Genomic DNA, 19,310 nt, shown 5'->3' with positions numbered 1-19,310 from the left:
GACACAAGTAAAATCCCCCAATCCACATGAATGAATTCAAGAAAGTAGCAAAACAATGAAGCTGTCAATTAAAAATGAGGCAAAGGCTTAAGATCATCATGACAAGCATCCAGGAAATGGAGTTGTAAAAAACATTGAGTTAGCAGTCCTTCAAAACACACCATGAAAAAAAGAAATATAGGGAGTTTAAACAGCTGGCACCCAAAAAGATGTGAGGATATTCAGTGCCCCTTTGATGTTGTCTGGGGAATGGCAGGATACTTCATATTCTCAGCCCCAAGACTGGAAACAGTTCTGATCTCAGGCTGCAAAGCTGCACTCTGCCTCCAGAATGGAAAGGACTGGACCTGCTGCCTCTCCGAGCTTGAGAAGTTGACCTCGGAGCAGAGAGCAGAAACTAGGAAGTATGTGGTATCCTGCAACCACCCCAGTTTCCTTCCTTTCCCTTCTGGCTTGCCCCAGGTAGATGGCCAAACACGGCAAAAACGGCTGTGTCTTTCTGCAGTGTCTCTCGCGGCTGTTCCGCAGTCTCCCGGACTGCCTACACTTTTGATCTGAAGAAGCCCCCCTTTTTCGCGCTAGTCCACTTGAGATTTTCCCAAGGGGATGGGAAGATGCCTGCAGAGGAAACAGAGTGTCCTGCACTTTGGCCTGGGCAGTCCTTTCCTCATCTGCCCCACCCCGAAAACCCCTTGAGAGCCCTCTCCGAGGCTGCAGTCCTGACCCCGAGCAACGCAGCTGCCAGGCAGTGGGCGAGGTGGCTTGGGGTGCAGATTCTCCACTTACTCTGAGGTCAGAACGCTGCTCCCAGCCTTGGATATGGGAATCTGAAGTTTGCTCTTGCCTGTAGGTGCTGCCTAGGTAATAGGTTTGCTCCCTCCAGCCCAATTTGAATGGGAGCATTGGAAGCTGCCTCTGGGCCTGTCGGACCCTCAGTCCATCTAACCCAATACTGTTGACACTGACTGTCAGCAAAGGCTCTCTGGGGTTTTGGGCTGGGGTCTTTTCTAGCCTTACCTGGAGTCAGTGGTGGGTCTTGCCACAGAGCCCTCCCCTGTTCATGAATGAGCACCAGAGGAAAATGCTTGCAATGTTCCAGTGGCCAGAGTTGTGTGGAAGATAGAGAGAATGTCTTTTGCAGCAAGTGTGAGGATCTCCGGGCTCTACGAAAAACACCCAACCAAAGGGGATTCTGCAGTTCTGGAATTTGCCCTGGCCAATGGGCTGTGTAGGCCTGCAGATGTGTCTTCTTCATGGCGCAAGTGTGTGGACTCTGGTTTAGATTCTGTGAATTATTTACAATGCAGATGTTGATTTGCAAATCAGGGATGGCCGAGGATACAAAGAACCCATGCAACCGGTCTGGCATAAACAAGGGAGTTCTGAGGCATGAAACGTGGCACATCCCTTCTCCTTTCCCTCCTCCCTGCCCTAAGCCCATGGCAATCACACAGACTCTCTCTCTGAGACTGCAGGAGATCCCAGATCAATTTGCGATATGGCATTGGCAGGGAGAATCCTGCTTTTCGAAGGAGAAGCATCCCTGCAGATGGGCCCAAGCCCTTGGGCATACCTGAAGTGCATCTCTGGATCCAGGCCACGGTTGGTCGCAGAAGTACCACTGCCGGTGTTGTAATGCTAATGGGAGCGGTTAGGATGTTAAAAAAGCTGTGTTCCGGATTTCCGAGAAACTTTCATCTAAGCTCAAAGCAGACTTTCTTTATTCCCCTAAACCGCTCTATATCAGTGGACAATGCTGACAAAGCCAAATAATGAATGTCTTTGTTTCTTTTAAAAGGGAAGCGTTTATTAATACATACAAGCGGGATTTGAAATGTCGCTCTTGTGCATGATCGCAGACGCTCCATTCTGCGTCCTCCCTCTAAAGTGAGCTTACTCCTCATGCAGCAGTTTGTGGAGCCTGCCCGTTCGTTCTGCTTCTCGGCATTTCCCAAAGGGTTCCCCTGCCACTTCCACAAGCCTCATGGAGATGGATGGGGCTGTTTTGACTAAAAGGCACAACTGGCATCCTCAGTGCGATCCCAGCCTTTCCCAACTCCGCCACTTCCAGAGGCATTGGACTGCAAGTCCCATCATTCACAGCCACATGGCCTTGGCAGCCTTCTCTGAGCTGCAACCCTCCTTGTATGTTGGGAGACGGACTCCCACCATTGCTGTTGGTAGGGGGTGATGAGGGCTGCAGTCTGACACACCTGGAACGTGCTTTTGGGAAAGGCCGGTCCACCTTTGTTCTGTTACGAGCAGCCTTGCTGAACTGAGGCCGAGCTCATTCTTCCATTTCTGACAGCGGCCAACCAGAGGGCAGCGAAGAGGCAAAGCCTGGCTCATGTAACCCCAGCTCTGTGCTTGATGATCTGGACTATCTCTATCGCCCTGGCCGGGTTGCTGCCAGTTTGAGGGGGGCGTTTCTAATCTTTGGATGGGCTCCATCAATCAGCGTGGCACACATTGGATGGGGTGGCTGTAGTGGCTTGAGGGTGACTTCCAGGACGGCTGCATCATCATCATCATCATCATCATCATCATCATCATCATCATTCTTATTCTTCTTATTATTATTCTTATAACATTTCTATGCCGCCCCTTGCTGAAGCCTCGGGGCGGCTTACAACACAATAAAATACATTGAAATACAATGGAACATAATAAATTACCACTAAATACAAAAATACAAAAAATACACTGAGATACAAACATAATAATATAAAATTAAAATTAACAGTATAAAATAAGTAAATAAAGAATATAGGTGGAGAAAAGAGAAGGAAGAAGAAGTTGCCCTGGCCAGATCATATATTTTAACCATTAAAATGATGTTTAAATAAAAAGGTCTTTACCTGGCGCCAAAAAACCAGTAACGACGGTGCCAGGCGGACCTCTTTGGGGAGTGAATTCCATAGGTTGGGCTGCATGGATTAGTGCTTCCTACGGACATGGGAAGGGCACGTACCACTGCTGTTCACACGCCAAGCAGGGTTGCACTCTGCATCAGGGTGAGCAGAAAATTCATCTGAACCTACTGATGGCTCTTTGGTTGATTGCCGGCTGATCCACAAATGGTTCTGCTTCTCAACATTTTGACTACAACTACAGCAGCACTGTCATGGTTGAGAGTACAGGACTGGGGTTCAAGAGAGCTCCACTTGTCCATGAAGCTCTCTGGGTGAATTAGCTCTCAGCTGAACCCACCTCACTGGGTTGTTGTTGTTGTTGTGACGATAAAATGGAGATAACTTTGTAAGCCTCCTTGGGTTCCTTACAAGAGGAAGAATCTGATCTCATAATGTAATGATAACTGTAAATCAGATGAAGGGAGACTTCCAGACTGAGGGCCGAACTGGGAAAACTCCTGGGTGGCTGCATCCGGGGAGGGACAGAGCTGACGATAAAATACAACCTCCCAGCCTGTTTTGGTTTAAAGCTCTCATTGCCAGAAACAAAGCCTTAGGCAAGGAATCGCAACTGTTCAGGAAGGGGAAATGATTGCACCAAGCTGGGAAGCCATCAGAAGGTGGTCAGGGAAAAGGCATCAGGACACCCAGATATATGTGGCCATCTGTAAATGGAGGTCAAAAACACACCCATTCTCTGCCTTGGATGGTTTGGTGCTATTCGCTTACCCCAGAGCCTTAACTGTACAGCATGGGTATTTTTCGCTGGATGGTTATAGAGTTTTCACAAAGAGCAGCAATGCAGGGCCAGACTGCAAGCTCCATGAACCACATTGCATGCAGCTGAGCTTCGCCATTTTCTTTACCTAAGTGTAAGCGTGCAGGGCCCAGACCCAGAGTGCTGGCAGGAGAGGTGTACAGCTTCCCACCCAGCCACTTCCCACCTCCAAACGCACACAAAGCACCCCCACTATAGGGATTAGAATAAGAAAAAGGGGAAAACTCAGTGGGAACAGTTGGGCCCGTGTGCACACACGGAGGCAGATCGATTGGTGCGTTCAGTCACATACTACGGATCAAATGTGCAGCTTTGTCCTTAGACTGGGAGTCGTATTGGTCAAGTCAGTTTTTAGCAGCTACCTGGCTCTGCGTCCCCACAGCCTGCCAGTGTTTCGTAGCTGCCCCCCCCCCCCCCGCCAGCTCTAATCTGCATCTGAGGCTGTTTGCAGATGTTGGGGTCCTGGGGCACAGTTCAGTCGGGATGCCCACAAGCCCCCAAAGCCAGCAGAATGTGCAAAGCAGAAGGCAGCCGAGGGATCTGTGCTTCCTCGCTCCTGCTCCATGTTCTCCTAGAGGCCCATTTTCAGCCATCAGCTGGGGCTTTTTGGAGAGGGAGGCAAGGAGGCTGGAGTCCCATCGGGACGCCCCTCCGCTTCCCGCATCCTGGGATGTCCCCTTGAAGCCCTTTCTGGGGTGGCTTGTCCCGTCCCAGGGGGCAGCGGGCAAGCTTCCTGCTCCAGCTGCAAGGGAGTGGGGGGGGTGTTGGCGTGCTGGGCCCGGCTTCGGTGGGGCCCTGCGCCATCCCATGGCTCCCAGGCGCTGGCTGGGGCGGGCTCAGCTCAGGACTGCAGGCCTGAGCTCTGCCATGGAGCAGGAAGGGCGGCCTTTGAAATGGGCAGGGTGGGCTTGGGCGAAGTGGCAGCGTGAGGAGGCTTAATGCCGTGAGACTCAGCTTCTCAGGGCAAGCTTGTTACAAGACTAAATGAGACCAGGAGTCACTCTTAGCACTGATCGCTCAACTGGAGGAAATGCTCTTTGCTCTCTCCTTCCACAAGGAGGTGAAGGAGCTCCCTGCTGCACTGGCTCCAAGGAGCCGCAGGCAACGGTCCTTTTAAGGCCTTGCTCCCAAAGCGGCTGAGCTCTGGCGGCAAAACCTCCTCCCTGAATCAGGACCTTCTGTGTGACAAACCTGATGACCGGTGGCACACTCTCGATTTTCAGTTTGTGCGGAACGAGCACTCAGACTCACGGGGAAGATCTACACACCTGAACTTCTGCGCCTTTCTTGAATCAGTGCCCCAGTTCCTGCAGTAACTAATGACAGCATTGCTCCCGGGTAGAGACAAACACAACTGCAAAATCACAGCCCCTGTACAGACACTTTTATAACCTTCTAGTCACACGCACCAACACAGAGTGTTGAGTTTCCAGATAATGTGACTGCAATAGCATCCTGGTGTCTTTAGGCATGACATAATGTTCTAAACCGATCAGAAATACCGGGATCAATAGCATGGAACTATTACTGCTTTATTGACATGTCAGTTCAGTAGATTCCTTGCAGTCTGGATCAGCCTCTGTGTCTGTTTAAACACACAGATGTGTCTGACTGAGGACCCATGCAGAAAAACTGGTTTGACAACTACACTGGGCACTGAAAGAAATGGACCCCTCTGTCTCTGCAGCTGCCAGAACACTGGTATTTCCCCACTGATCGGGTTAGCCTCCAGCAGCTTCTCAGTCCAGCTAAGAATTCCATCTCCTTAAAGTAACAGCAATGCTGATAGCTTGGGATTCAGCTGCTTTCTGTGAACAAGGCACGGGTTTGATTTTGTAACACAAAGGCACATATAAGCAACCTTTTCCTACCAGGATTTATCTGAATTTTCCCAGTGCCGGTCATTTATATCTTCCCTTCCCCTGCACTGCCTCTCCTTTTAAAGCCATCTCATCTCATTGTCCAGCTTCACTGCCTTTCCTGGTACTGCTTCCAGCAACAGGTAGGGCGCTGTGGGTATTCAGGGTGCTCCATAAAAGGAAAAACAATGTTCACATACTTGGGGGAAGACGCAAGTCTAGTTTTCTTCCAACAGTCTTCTGTTTTACACCCTTCCCATCCCATGGGCTGGCATTTTAGTCTTCGCTGGGGAGCAGTCACTTAGTTGGACAGAAAATAAAACGCCCCCACCACGTCCTTAGGACCTCAATGGCACTGCTCAAGGTAGGGCTTCTCACCTGGATTCTGCTGAAGGTTGCGGTGGGGGGTTCAGAAGAGCCTCTTCAAAGTCAGCAAATGCAGATTAAGGGGTGGGCTGACTGTACCCCTTCTCGGGGACTTTAAAGGGGGTGTGCCTGACATTTTTAGCATTCACATGCAAGGCTTCTCTTTGTTTTTAAGAAAAAGAGTGCGTTCTGTCTGGGGGAGAAGAGCCATAGTGATTCTTTCAGCCCACAATGCATCTGAGAAAAGATGCTGCATCGTGACTAAGATAAGAGGCATTGTGGGGAGAGGTGGCTATGGGTCAAGAGCGGTGGCATCTTTTCTCAGGTGCTTTGTACGATGAGAGAAGCGCTTCCCCAGCGATCCTCCCGCAGCAGGGAAAAACAGTTGCAAGCAAAGGAAAAGGCAGCCCTTTGGACTGTTTGCTAAACGTGTCTTTGCAAGTCCCTGCAAAGAATTCTGATGTTTTCCAGCGCACTGAGTTTTCTATACCCCACTGTCCACCCACCTTATCAAATATGGCAAAAAAAGATGCTCTCTGGGAATGGCTGGCCCGGCCCTACAGGATACATAAAGCGCTCGTGTGGCTAACAGTGGAGGGTAGCACAGGGCTGTTGCATGATCCAGGCAGCTCACAAGGAAGCTTCAGGGCACACGGCTGCTCAGCGGAGGGTGTGTAACCCTCGGTGGAAAACTGTCCTCCGACCCACCTCTTGTCCAAAAGCTTATTCACTTGCTCAGACATGCCTGAGTCCAGTGGGGCAAGGAACGCGCTGGATCTGCATATGAATCGCAAGGAGACAAAAGGTCACATGGAGAAGCTGCCTGGCATGTGCTCTTTGTCCAAATTCAAAAACCCAGATTCTGTAACCAAGAAACCCGTTACTGTGAGCTGAATGCTTTAGGCACACGAAATGTGCCTGTACATATTCACAGACACGTCATATGCTCTGTGCGAGTGCCTGCATGTAGCAAAATGGAGACGTTCACTGAGATGTTTCTCAACAACCATGAGATCCAGGAACTTGTGTCTTGCTTCAAGTCAAAGCAGAATGTCTTCCAGGGCAGAGAGAAGCAACCCACCCCCCAGGCAGTATATGTCGTGGAAAACAATACAGAAAGCCCTGATGATATTCAGAGGCTGTGTTCGCTCGGTACATACCCTCTAACACTTCCCAAATCAGGGATCTCCTCAAAATAAACTGGATAATGTGACCTGTGGAAAAATATTCAAATCAAGGATATTTGTGTGTGCTTTTCCTGTTTGTACTAGTCATGGCAAGGGGTAAAATGTTGCATAGGGTGCTGAAACCCTGACCCCTAATTACAGGAGGACTTTCTCTTCCATGTCTCTGGTTTCAACCGTTTCATGCAACATTGCCCATGCACTTTCTAACCTTGAGGGCTAGAAACCTGATAGTTTACATAGGAAGAGTGGTGCTGAATGCCACCCCTCCGGGGTGGCATAGCTACCTAGCGCACATGGGTCGTAGCATTATCGCGCAGTGGCTGGGTCCAGTCTGGCCGGACCCGGGCTCAGCTGCTGGGCATGGGGCCAGCCTTGCATCCAGAAAGCGGGAGATGCGGCTCAGCGGGTGTCGAGTTGCTGCCGTCTTTGCTATGGCAGCCGATCCCTACTAATCAAGAGACATCCTGTGGTTTCAGGATCACGAAGGTCAGCCTAGCAGGGAGCCATCCGGCCAAGAGCACGGAGGAAAAGGCGTTGCTTCAGCATCGTGATGGGGTGGCAATACCCAAACGCTTCCGAGCTTGTCACTGGGGCCCCAATCCACAGCAGGCCTCCTCCCTTTTGTCGTTTGCATTGCTGCTGCGTGTAAATAAGGGCTCCAGGAGGTGTGACTGGCAGGTGGGCCCTGCGCCTCTCTCCAGATGTGCGGCTGCTGCTGCCCCTGGAGGGATCACGGTGAAGCTGCACCGCTGGCAGCCCCCTCGTCTCGCTGCAGCGACATCTCATCAGGGTCCAGGGTGAGCCCACCGAGACAGCGGCTCAGCATTGGCCAGGCCAAAGCAGCAGGTCAGCAGGCCTGCTGGCACCCTCCAGCCATGGGGCCACTGCCGGGGCCTTCTGTCCCCTTCTCTGCCCCAGGTGGCGCTGAGATCAAGGCACACGTGGTTCCTGGAGGCCCACCGGGCCACGTCACACCCTGGCTCCCCATGGCCCCTGTCCGGGCACCAGATGCGAGGCCAGGCGGCCGTGGGAGCGGGGCAAGTGGCACCTGCCTCTCCCCAGTGCCCAAGGAAGATGGAGCGGCTAGAGCGATTCCACGCATGCCTTGCCGAAAGCAAAGCCGCAGCAGACTTCTGCCCGTTGTCTCGTACCAGGTCTGGGCATCAGCAGCTGATGCTTCCTCCTGCCTCCTCTGCCTTGGAGAGGGCGCAAAACTGAGACCAAATCAGAGAAGGGTGGAATAATCAGAGCTGGGCATCCCTTTCTGAAGGGCAAGAGAACCAGCCGCTCGGGAAGGTAACCAATGTCATCATAATTCCTGCCAAGGGATGGGAGGGAAGTGACAGGTGAAGCTGCCGCGACGGCATGGGAAGAACAGATGAGAGGTCGTCGAAAAACAGGGTCCTTGAAGGGTGTCTTGCTGGCTCCAAATGGAGCAGAGAGCCAGATGGAGAAACGAGCTGACAGGGCAGCAGCGGAGCTTACCTGGCTGAGAGCAGCGCAGGACAAAAGATGCCGCCTGAGCCTCTGAACCCTTTGTCCGGCGGCTTCCCAGTGGCAGCCCAGGGAATTCCTTGGAAGCGCATCTTCCATTCCTGAGTGAGAAGATCGGAAGCGGCAGAAAAGCTTTTGCTGAAAAGCATGAGGCGCTTTTCACACCTTCGCGTTGAATCTGTGGAGTGGGGGAGGATGGAGATCTGTTGCACCTGCTGGGCACCAGCTCTAGCCAGGATTGGCCGCCTCCAGGTGTGGGTCTCCTCTGTCCGTAGAGCGCCCCCCATGCAGAAGTTGGAGAAGGTGGAACCGTGCTGGGTCCAGCTTCGTGTGGGCCCTCAAGCAAACCCCGCTCAGTGCCCCCTTTTTCGTGCCTCCTCCTCCTCCTCCTCCCTGCTACCCCTTGTTTGCTTGGCTAGCAGACATCCAGCAAGCAGGCCAGCTGTGGCATCCGCTCTCCTCCCTCTCTCCAGAATGGAAGGCAGAACCAGCAGGCTGCAATGCAGAAAAGCAGCTCCAGGGGGCTCTTGTCGGTGGGCCCCAGCTGGGCTGTGCGTCCCTGCCCGACCTTGCTTATCCTTGTGGCTGGCCCTGGGCAGGAGTGCCGGGTGGCTGCCCTTTGGATGGCCCACAGTGATCCATGTCACATGGACTCTTGTGGGGTGGCTGTCCGGGACGTGCCAACGAGTGCTGGAGAAGGGGCAGGGTGAAGGCGACCCAGTGGCTTGCAGGACTTCACCACTTTGAATGCAGGTGGACTAGATGTTAAGGATGTTCTCCCAGCATCCGTATTTTCCATCCTCTGGAAACAGGCATGGTGGCCTACAGACCCAGAGGCCTCTCCCCATGCATCTCCAGGCGGAAGTGGTCCTGTCCCAGAAACTCAGTGCATTGCAAATGTCAGTGTAGCCTGACTCTCAGTTAAAATTGGGTGTTACAGTAACCTGATTTCTGTACCCAGGAAAGCAGAATGTTGCAGTCTGTGTTAATTATGCAAATTGCTTTACTTTCCCTGTTTTGCATAATTTACTCCGCTTGCTGTGAGGAAGGACAAGGAAGCTTAGGGTGCAGTTACACCCCGTCCCTCTATGAAGCCCTCTTTAAACAACCAGCTTCTAGCCCTCCATGCTGGGAGCACAGGATAGGCGAAATGAGCCCATTTTGTGGCTGTTGTGATTATTCCAAGCACTGTCCACACTTCAAAACATGCGCCAGCGTTTCATATATTAATGAGACTAATATTACTGTTAAATGCTTCTAAAGCACCTACAACTTTCTAAGGACTATACAGATACTGAAAGAGATTCCCTGCAGCCGACTCTCTCTGTAATAGACATGAATAACAGGAAAAGGTAACGGGGAGGGAAGCAAGTTTCGGAGCTACAGATGAAAGGCTGGTGCAAGGGGCAGGTTGCTCTCCCCACCTGCAGCACTGGACTGGTTGGGAGGCGCAGCCTTCCAGGCTCCCTTGGCTGATGGATGGGTCGAGAATGCCCTGCCTTTCAGCTTCCGCATCCCAGGGAATCTGAACTCACTCCCTCATTGCATCATTTCCCTGCACTGTTGTGCGACATCATCCAATGCCCACCTCTTCATCTGTAGGCTCAAGCTGGGAGCGGCTCGACTGCATCCATGTTAGGAGGTTTTGTGAAAAGATCTGCAAGTCCTCTCTGTCAGTCTCTTATGCCTCTGTAGAGAAGTTCACCTCCTGCTCGGAGTGCCACAGCGATAAAAGAAACAGCCAATCAGCCCAAGATAACAAGAAGCATCTGCCAGGCCATCAAACTTTGCACGAGCGCCGGGGCGCTTGCAAGAGTTTGCATTTAGGTATGTTTGTTTGCAAAAAATATGCCTATTTATATCGCACCGGAATCTTGTGGCTGAGGAATATTTTATGCATTAGAGGAAGGGAGACATAATCAGGATAAACATCAGCAGCTGGGCATATTCCCTCTCTGCAATAAACAAGATGGATAAACGGAAGCAGAATCGCAAGTTGCAGCAGCGGTTCCGGGATCTGGGGCAGCGGTCCCCGAGCACGGCCTGCTGGGCACATGCTCTTAGCCTGAAAGGCGAGATGCCCGCAAGTGCCCCTTCTTCCCGGGGGCCTCTGCTGTCCTTGGGCACTGTGTGCAAAGCAAACTCTGCTTGGCACCTTGCAGGAAGTGAGCCATTTGTTAGCTTTGGGGTCTCTCCAAGAACCTGACCTCTCTAACCTTGGGAGCTGGAGATGTGACAGTCCATACATATTCATTTAAAAGGTTATGCATCTGCTGTACGCATTTTTGTGTATATGTGTTGCTGTCAGACTACACCTCAGACGTCAGGAATCTGCATTTTGGGGGCTGGGGAAATACAGATCTGCTCAGTTTGCCTTGAAATGTGAAAGCGAACACATTTCTCACCCATTCTTACGCCTGAGAACAAACAATAGGGAGAAGGCCCCCATCTTTGCCCAGGAAGGTCCTTGTTTGTTTCCTTCCCAAGATTTCCTTCCCCGAACTGCATCCCATCACCTTCACTTGCATCGTCCCGGCCAACAAAGTGTGTTCTATCAGGTTTCCCATTTGACATTTCTTGACTTTCCCCAGTATTTCTGTTCTAGCGTGCAAGCCTTCCAGGAAAAATGTACATTGCGCTTCTGCTAGTGGTGCACCGTGGCCCTCCTCCTCCTCCTCCTCCACCTCATGATGATGAAGATGAAGATGAAGATGAAGATGATGCCCATGTCCCACCTTTCCTCCAGTGACTCCCACTGGGATGCTGGTAGGGAGGGTCCATGCTTGCTTCCTCCCTGCAGCGAAACCTCTGCTCCAGTGAGGAGGCACTTGAAAGAAACACTGGATACGGACGGGATGAAGTTATTCCTGGCACCCTCACGACAGCCTGGTGAGGTAGGTTAGCTGGAGATGCCTCTCTTCACAAGCAATGAGCTGGGCTGTCCCTGAGACAGGCCTGCAGACATGAGAGATTGAGGAGGGGGCTGCAGACTTACCCAGCAGGTGTCTGTGGCTGGAACACCAGGGCTGGGCGGATGGAGGGGGACGGAGGCCTTGGCACACTGCAGGCGGGTCAGAGGCTAGGGCAGAAACAAGCGAGGGCCAGGCACCATCGAGGCCTGGGAGCAGGCAAGGGTCAGCGACGGTGAATGTGCAATGGAGCCAACGGTGAGGGCAAGGCCAGGGACAGGCAGGGGTCAGATACTCGGGAAGGCATCCCGGGGCAGAGACGAGGCAAGGATCATGTGCCTGCCGAGGCGGCTTTGGGCCCGGGGCAGGGGCAGGGGCAGGGGCAGGGGCAGGTGTGGGCAGGAATCCAGAGCAAGGCTTGACTGGAAGCAGGATCAGGAATGTGACGCAGCCATCCCAAAGGTGTGCAAGTGGTGGCAAGGCTGAGCAGGGCGGGGGAGGGCTTCTCAAGAGCCCCCCAGAGCCCCCAGCCGCACCACCCAATGGCCCAGGGCCGAGAGGTCTGATCCTGCTCTCACAAGCACTCGCAGGGTAATCTGCGCTGCTCTTCACCATGGGAAGCTGCATCAGGGCGTCCGGCCCGGGCACCCGCACAGCCGCTGCTCGAGGCAGCTGGCAAGCAAAGCCGAGACTGAAGATGGAGCACAGGCCCAGATGGGCGGGCCTCACAGACACCCGCCCCCATGCTCTCCTGGCTTCCCTCTCTGCTCACCATCAGCATTTGCTGGCTGTGGCTTTCCAGCCGCAACTGTGCCTTGTGCTGCACATGCCCCCGAAGCAGGAGTGGAAACGATGAATTGGTGCCTGGTGGAATTCACTTGCGTAGGAGGGAGGGACAGCCACCGATCCGAGTGGCTTGAAAAGGGGATGCAATGAATCCATGGAGCAGAAGGCTATCAGGCTGCCTCCAGTATCAGAGGCAGAGTGCTGGGGAACTTGGGCAGGAGGGTGATGCTGTGCTCCTGCCCTGCTGTGGGCTCCTGTGGGCAGCTGACTGGCCACGGTGGGACCTGAATGCTGTTTGAGGTGGGCCCCTGGGCAGCAGGGCTCTTCCGGTGTTCTTAGGAAACACATTTCAAATGGATTCCATTTTGGAGGGTCAGTACTAGCTGCAGTTTCATAATTCAGATGTGGCAGAAGTTGGTTAATGCTAAGCAGGAAAGCCCTGAAGGGAGAGGGGGGTTGAAGGAACCGTGCGTGACCCTGCGGGCCACCAGTGGTCCTCCAAGCCGTGGCTGAATCGAGCTGCTCTCTCAGGTTTGGTCTGACAGCGCAGCATCACCTGCAGTGTTGTGTGTTCGTGTCTTGCTTGGCCTCCACTGCCTGCAGAATCCTCTTTTTCTGATTCACATTCTGATTCATCCAAGAGGAGGCATAAAATGCTATTTATTTAATTAGTGCTGAAGATTTCAGGCCTCGTTTGTTCCCTGGCTGCATTAGGACATGTCACAGCTTTGGATGTTCCTCCCCAAGCCTGACGTTGATGGAGTGGCGGAGATGTCTGGAGGAATCAATGCCACGTGAATCGCTGCGACCGACACAAAGGCACGCTAGGTTTTGCTCCAAGCGCTGCTGGAATGGCTGGGGCTCTGATTCAGGGAGCCCAGGTTCAACCTGCACACACGAACTGCTTTGCCAATTGGACTGTGGCACATCGACATGGGTGTGGACCAATGGGCGTGTTTGGAGTGTTGGATTTAAAACAGGGATGGGTGAGAAATCCATATGGTTCACAATTTTATGTGAGAATAATCAGTCACACAAATTCTCACTTCCCAAGACTGAATATGGAATGGAAAGCAGTTTGCTAGCAAAATCTGTGCATACCCGAGGTGTTGAATTTCAGGGCATGGGGATGCATGCCAAAATAATTGCATATGTTAAACAAGCCTAGGCAAAGAATGTATACATTTCCAAATGAAAACAACCATTTCTACAAATATGTACAAATAATGCATACAATCCTAGACATACGCATGGATTTCTGCATTGCGGAGGTTGGATCTGAGCTAGGCAGTGCAAGAATGAAAACCTTGCAAGATCAAGAACCTTTTCGAGATTGAGAAGGTTGATAGATTCATCGAGCCCTAAATTAGAAAAAGGCAAGAATTTAGGCTTAAATCCGTACCGCATTATAAAACGCAGTGGATGACCTTGGCCTACCTTGTATGAGGACCGTGAAAAGGAAAGGGGATGGGGATTTAGGAGGTACGTATTCCAAGAGTCCTTTGGAGGAAGGTTAGCATAAACAACACAATTAATTATTACATCTGTTCTTTTTAAACATCATTAACTTTTAACCCAGCCAGCATCTGAAGCAGGGTAGAGAAAAGCTGAACGTGTTCGTGGACTGTGGCTGAGTTTGCATGACATGGAGCCGTTTCCATGGCGCACACATTTCTGCCTGCACTGCTGGCCAGGCAGCCACGTGGTGCCTGGGGCAGCGGGGCTTTCGTGCCCCCCGCTCTGTCCTCGCAGCCTTGCCATGCATCCCAGCAGCCCCACAAGCAAAATCCTCGCCCTTTTCCTATTCTTCCCTGCAGGCTGTAGCTGCTACCCCTGATTGGTCCACTGCGGTCCTGAGGTGGATTCCCTGCTTTTCCTCCTGAGCGCCCCTGTATTTTTCAGGTGCTTTCCAGCTGCTCCAGCCCCACAGAGATTTTTATTAAAAAAGGAAGTTTTGTCACAGTTACCCCCTTCTGCATCCACGTATTTTTGCACTGGCTCCCTGTTTGCAAAAATAAACAGGGAGATGGGCATGTTGCTCAGCCACTGGGAACGAACCAAGCAATGATGCCTATGGAGTCGAGGGCAGCAAAGAGCTATGGGCAGAAGTTGCCACTTCTGTGGTCACTCTGGCCATGGAACTCTATGGTATTTCCATACTAGAAGAGGCAAGAATGTGATTCTGGCTCCAGATGACTAAAGAAGCGGCAGTGAAACGTGGCAACCTTAGAACAAACCATGGATTCTCTCCAAGGTTTCAGGAAATGAATTCTGCCACGCAGGAACTGCAGAACTGAGTCCACATGATGCAGCAGACCCAGAGCACTTCGCTATGGCTTCACAGGTTGTGAGAACCTGCCCATCCCACAGTCTAACCTACCTCACAGGGCTGATGTAAAGATAAAATGGGTGTGTGGGAAAAATGGGTGTGTGGGGAGCAGACCTGCTGCTCTGAGGCCCCTGGATGAAGAGAGGGGTGACATTATAATGTATAAGCTGAGCCAATAGTCTCCACTATTACTAGCCTTCATTGTTCCTTACCCTTCAATGCACTAGTCAGTGACAGTTCACTATGGCAACTGAGATTAGGCTGTTGGGGCACATAATCTGGCCACAATTTCTAAAGCGACCCAAAATGGGCAGCATCTGAAAGCAAGTAATATTTTGGACAGTTATTAAGGTCACATTCAGTGCTGAAATGTTTTTAGAAAGGAAGGCCTTAAGCAAGTTCTCAAGATGGACAGCTACAGACAACATACTTTTAGAGGCTTAATGAGGGCAGCAGGCCAGACCAACTGACCAGTGCATTACAGCAGTTCTTTGCGGGTTTGTGCCTGTAATGGGGCACAACAGCTTTTGCATAGTGTTGATGTGGGAGCTGGAAACTGCAGGCGACAGGTGTGAAAGATTGAAGTTTGAGTTGAAGTTGTTTATCTGAGGACCAGGGAATGTAGCGTTGCAAGTCCGCTCTGGATTTACTGTAGGAATGACTGCTTGTGCAATTGGTGACAATTCCCACTAGGAATGGATTCAGTTTTTGTTACAGGAGCACTCATCCGAGTTTGCAAATTTCTTCATAAAGAGGACAGAGAGAATTTGAGTTTAAGGAAGGAAAGAAGGTAGGAGAAAGCAAAACTGACAGAATTGTCCATCCATGGCAAAATGCCTTGAATCCCTGTGTATTCAGCTATGTTTGTTGTGCTGAATTAAGGCTTGGCACCATTCCTCTCCTCGCCCTTGCACTTGACAGACTTCTCAACTTTAGTCATTATATGGCAGGCAGGTACGCCGTGGTCCTTTCCATGCAGGGAGCAACCTATTGAATTTGACAGGTGTACAGATGGGTGGGAATTCCATTGGGCTCATTTTTTAATGAGAACTTACCAAAGTGTACGTGTTTCTTCATAAGTGGGACAGAAAGAAGTTGAAAGGTGAATTTGGGAGGAAGGGAAGCAAATAGTTTCCTCCATCCCTAGCTGCCATACACAAAAGTCTGTGCAGAATACAGAGATGGATTTGGAGGAAGGAGTGAGTGGGGAAGACGTCCAGGGTCAGCCCCATCATCAGGCAGAATGGGGCAGTCTTCCTCAGACGGCAGATGCGGGGAGGAGGAAGCAAGGCATTGCGGGGGAGAGCTGTGGGTCACACAGCCTTTCCTGTGCCCTCTAAGCTAGTCTGCTGCCTTCAGGCACAGTGGGAGACAGTGCCCCACGGCCAGCACCAGAGACGATCCGGCCGCCAATTCTTTTGCAGTTATCCATTGCATGGGAGGGGGCAGCACCTTGTCCTTGGCCTCAAACAGCACCATGCCTAGAGCCGGCCATGAGGGCGTGTGTCTCCGTGCAAATGCCACCTTCCACTGGGTGGGGCATCAAGGGTTGTGCATTGCACACTGCTCTCACACCAGCAGGGAATGGGAGCAAAGGGAAGTCCTTAATTCTTCAGGGCGGGGAGTAAGGCTGTGGTGAAGCTGCTAGGGCTGAAAGCAGGGCTGCAGAAGCTCAGGACCACCGAATCTGGCCCTCCCAGGGCCCCAGTGCAGCTCGCAAGGCTTCCCCAAATGGCCACAGCCCCTAGCCATTGACAGCATGGGCTTTGTGCTAAAATGTGCTGGCATTTGGGGTGTTTGGGGGTTGTGCCCCTTCTGGCTTGGCTCTGCTTGCCACTGGAATGTCGGCTGGATTGGAATTTAGCCCCCAGGCTGACAAACGCTCCACCCCTGGCCTAAGCAGGGAGGAGTACTCGGGCTTTTCCAATTGCTGTTGTGTTTATATGGATTTTGAAAACCAAACTGAGCTGAGCGGTTGCTCCAGGCAGCATGGTCGCTGAAGCCAGTTTAAACGCTTAAACCCACCCAGATCAAAGTGCAGTAACTGACCCATTGTCGTCCGCGGCCCCATTCTTTGCAATCTGATTGCAGGATTTAATACAATGTGCAACCATTCAGTCGCTGCATGTGTCATAACTCACCACTGCTTACCCGTTTCTTCTCAAGGAAGATGATGCTAAAATAACACATCAGAGCAAATCAAAGCCTCCGCCGGCTTCTTCTCTTGCCAAAACGAAAAAGACTTTTCAGAGGGAGGGGAGCTGCAGCTTCTTACTTTTGTGGCTCCCCTGCTGCCCAGCACCATATCTCCAAGCGTGAGCTTTAAATTCAGCGTCCAGGGTTGTGAATAGGGGTGGCTGCATGGCCTCTTTTACCTAGCACAGTCCTCTAGTGGAAGGGCTGTCAGGGGACCATCCTCTTCACATGGGCTTTCCCATCCAAATTTCGGTTTGAAGAGAGAGCTGTAAAAGCCTTGGCCCATCAATGATCGACACTGGGTCCTCGGCCAGCCAGGCAAGTGGGAGCACCAAGCACGATCCACCTGCGCGCTGTGGTCGGATGTCTCATGTCTCTGTTTAAATATAGCCGTGATTTCCGGATTTGCACCTACAGGCACACATTACCATGCAACCCACTGCCTACTTTCCTCCAGCTTTTAGTGGGTCAGAAGTGGCTGCCTTTCTATTGGATGGAGCCTTGTGGTCTGCCGAGCTGCAGCAGATGCCAGAGCTTGAAATCCAAGCCTCGGTTACCTGGGCAGTGGGGCCTAGTGGGTTTGGACTAGTCTGGAGGGCAGAGCCTGCAGTTTCTGATGGCTTTGGGCCAAAGCCCAGCACACGCCGTGTCTGCCCCCCTAAGGGGTGCAGCTCAAAACAGGAGCAGGGCAAGGGAAACCTGCTTCGCTCGCTTTCTACTGGCTACTGGTATGAAAACGAGCAAAGCCGGCTAGTGCCGCTTTTTATGGTTTAAGTATCTAGGAGCCCCCCTGGGCTCAGCAAACCCCTGGCTTTGCCACCAGCTGGAGAGAGCAGAAGTGGCCATTCTTCCCCGGCCTCCAAGCACCTGGAAGGCCAAAGGCTGTGGGGCCGGTGGGTCACACTGAGGAGTGCAGGTCACACTGCCCTATATAAAACATGCAGCAGTGGCAGGTAGGGCGGGCCTACCTGGGCACCTGTGGATGCAGCACCGGGACCCACATCCTGTGCATCCTGCCCCCTGCCTGAGCCTTGCCACTCATCCTCCTTGTGTCACGGGGCCTCCTCTGGGTGAGCAGCCAGGGGCAACCTGGCAGCTTCCCCTTCCCTTGCCCCTTTGCTCTGGTTGACGGTGCAGACTGGCCCAGAGGAAGGGGGCAAGTGGTAGGTCGGGCGAAGGAGCGGGCCCTCGTCCAGGAGGAGGGTTCATGGAGCGCGTTCTGCCCAGGCGCGCAGCTGGTGCTGCCTAAATGTTATGGTGCTGAAACGGTCCATCACAAGTGTAAGGATCTGGATCCCAAAATAGCTTCCTGCATCCATGTATTTTGAGAGCCCTGCATCTGCATATTCCACAACGCTGACTGAGCATCAGGAACCATCGTTCTGGGTATCAAATGCTGAGAATATCAGTTTTCACAATAAACCAAGTTTCTAGCCCTCGGGTTGTGAACATAGCAGGTATACATTAAATCAAAGATAAGCATGCAAAGCAATTTACTTTTTAAAAGTTATTTTCCCCTCCCTCCCTCTCCCACTCTGCTCCCCTTCACCTGAATTCAAGCCCTTTGTGTTTTGCAAGCTTGCTTGCAGGATTTCAAACGTCTGTCCGTGGTACCTAAGGAGCGATTTGGTGTCACAGGGGAAGGGTTGGACCTCCTAAGGATCTTTTGGCTTCTCTGATTGGTAGCAGCTCCCCAGGGTCTTTTCTAGCCCTGCTATCAAAGAGCTCCCCCCTCCCCCACAAGATGCCAGGGGATTGCATTTGCCCTTATCTAAGGAAAACATGAGCTCTCCTTTGCAACAATGGACAGAAGAAGCTGCCTGCTGTACAGAAACAGACCACACCTGGCCTGATCGGGGAGCTAAACAGCTTAATATTGTCTATTCTTCTGCCCAGCAGCTCCTTCTCTGTGGTAGTGCTGCTGAGCAGGGAGGATTTTACACATCCAGGCCAGCAAAACTGTACTCTGTCAATTCCGGCTTTTTAAAAACCCAGTGAACTGCAGGTTCTTACAGACACCACCCCATCCCAGGATCCACCAATAATCCACTCGGTTTTTCCCTGGTTCGGCCCCAGCTCCTCTGAATCAAAGGTGGGGAACTTCATCTAGCCGGAGAATTGCATTTAATTTCAGACAAGCCCCGGGGGTTACTTACTGGTGGTGCACGGGGCTGATCAGAAATGACTCTTAGTGACAGTAAAGGAGTCCTAGGAGAGGCGTTTCGACCTCCAAAAGGGGGAAGACGGTGCAGAAAAGCTGGGAAACCACTGCATAAACTGGTGGCCAAAGGAAAGGGTCATGGCTAGCCGGGGACCCTGGAAAGGCAGATACGGCCCTCAGGCCGGCGGTTCCTAACCCTGGCTCTAATTTGGTCTTGGCTCTACTCCCTGCCAGGCTGTCTCCTGGCTCTGCCGTGTCCTTGCTCTGCCTGCTTTGGCACCATCCAAGGGCCACAGGCAGGGAGGCGCCAGTGTTCTCCCTTTCTACAGTTTG

This window comes from Varanus komodoensis, unplaced genomic scaffold (genome assembly GCF_004798865.1).
Source record: "Varanus komodoensis strain SLA01 unplaced genomic scaffold, ASM479886v1 scaffold93, whole genome shotgun sequence".
Classification (NCBI taxonomy): domain Eukaryota; kingdom Metazoa; phylum Chordata; class Lepidosauria; order Squamata; family Varanidae; genus Varanus; species Varanus komodoensis.
The sequence above is the reverse complement of the archived record's forward strand: the minus strand, read 5'-3'. Positions refer to the sequence as shown.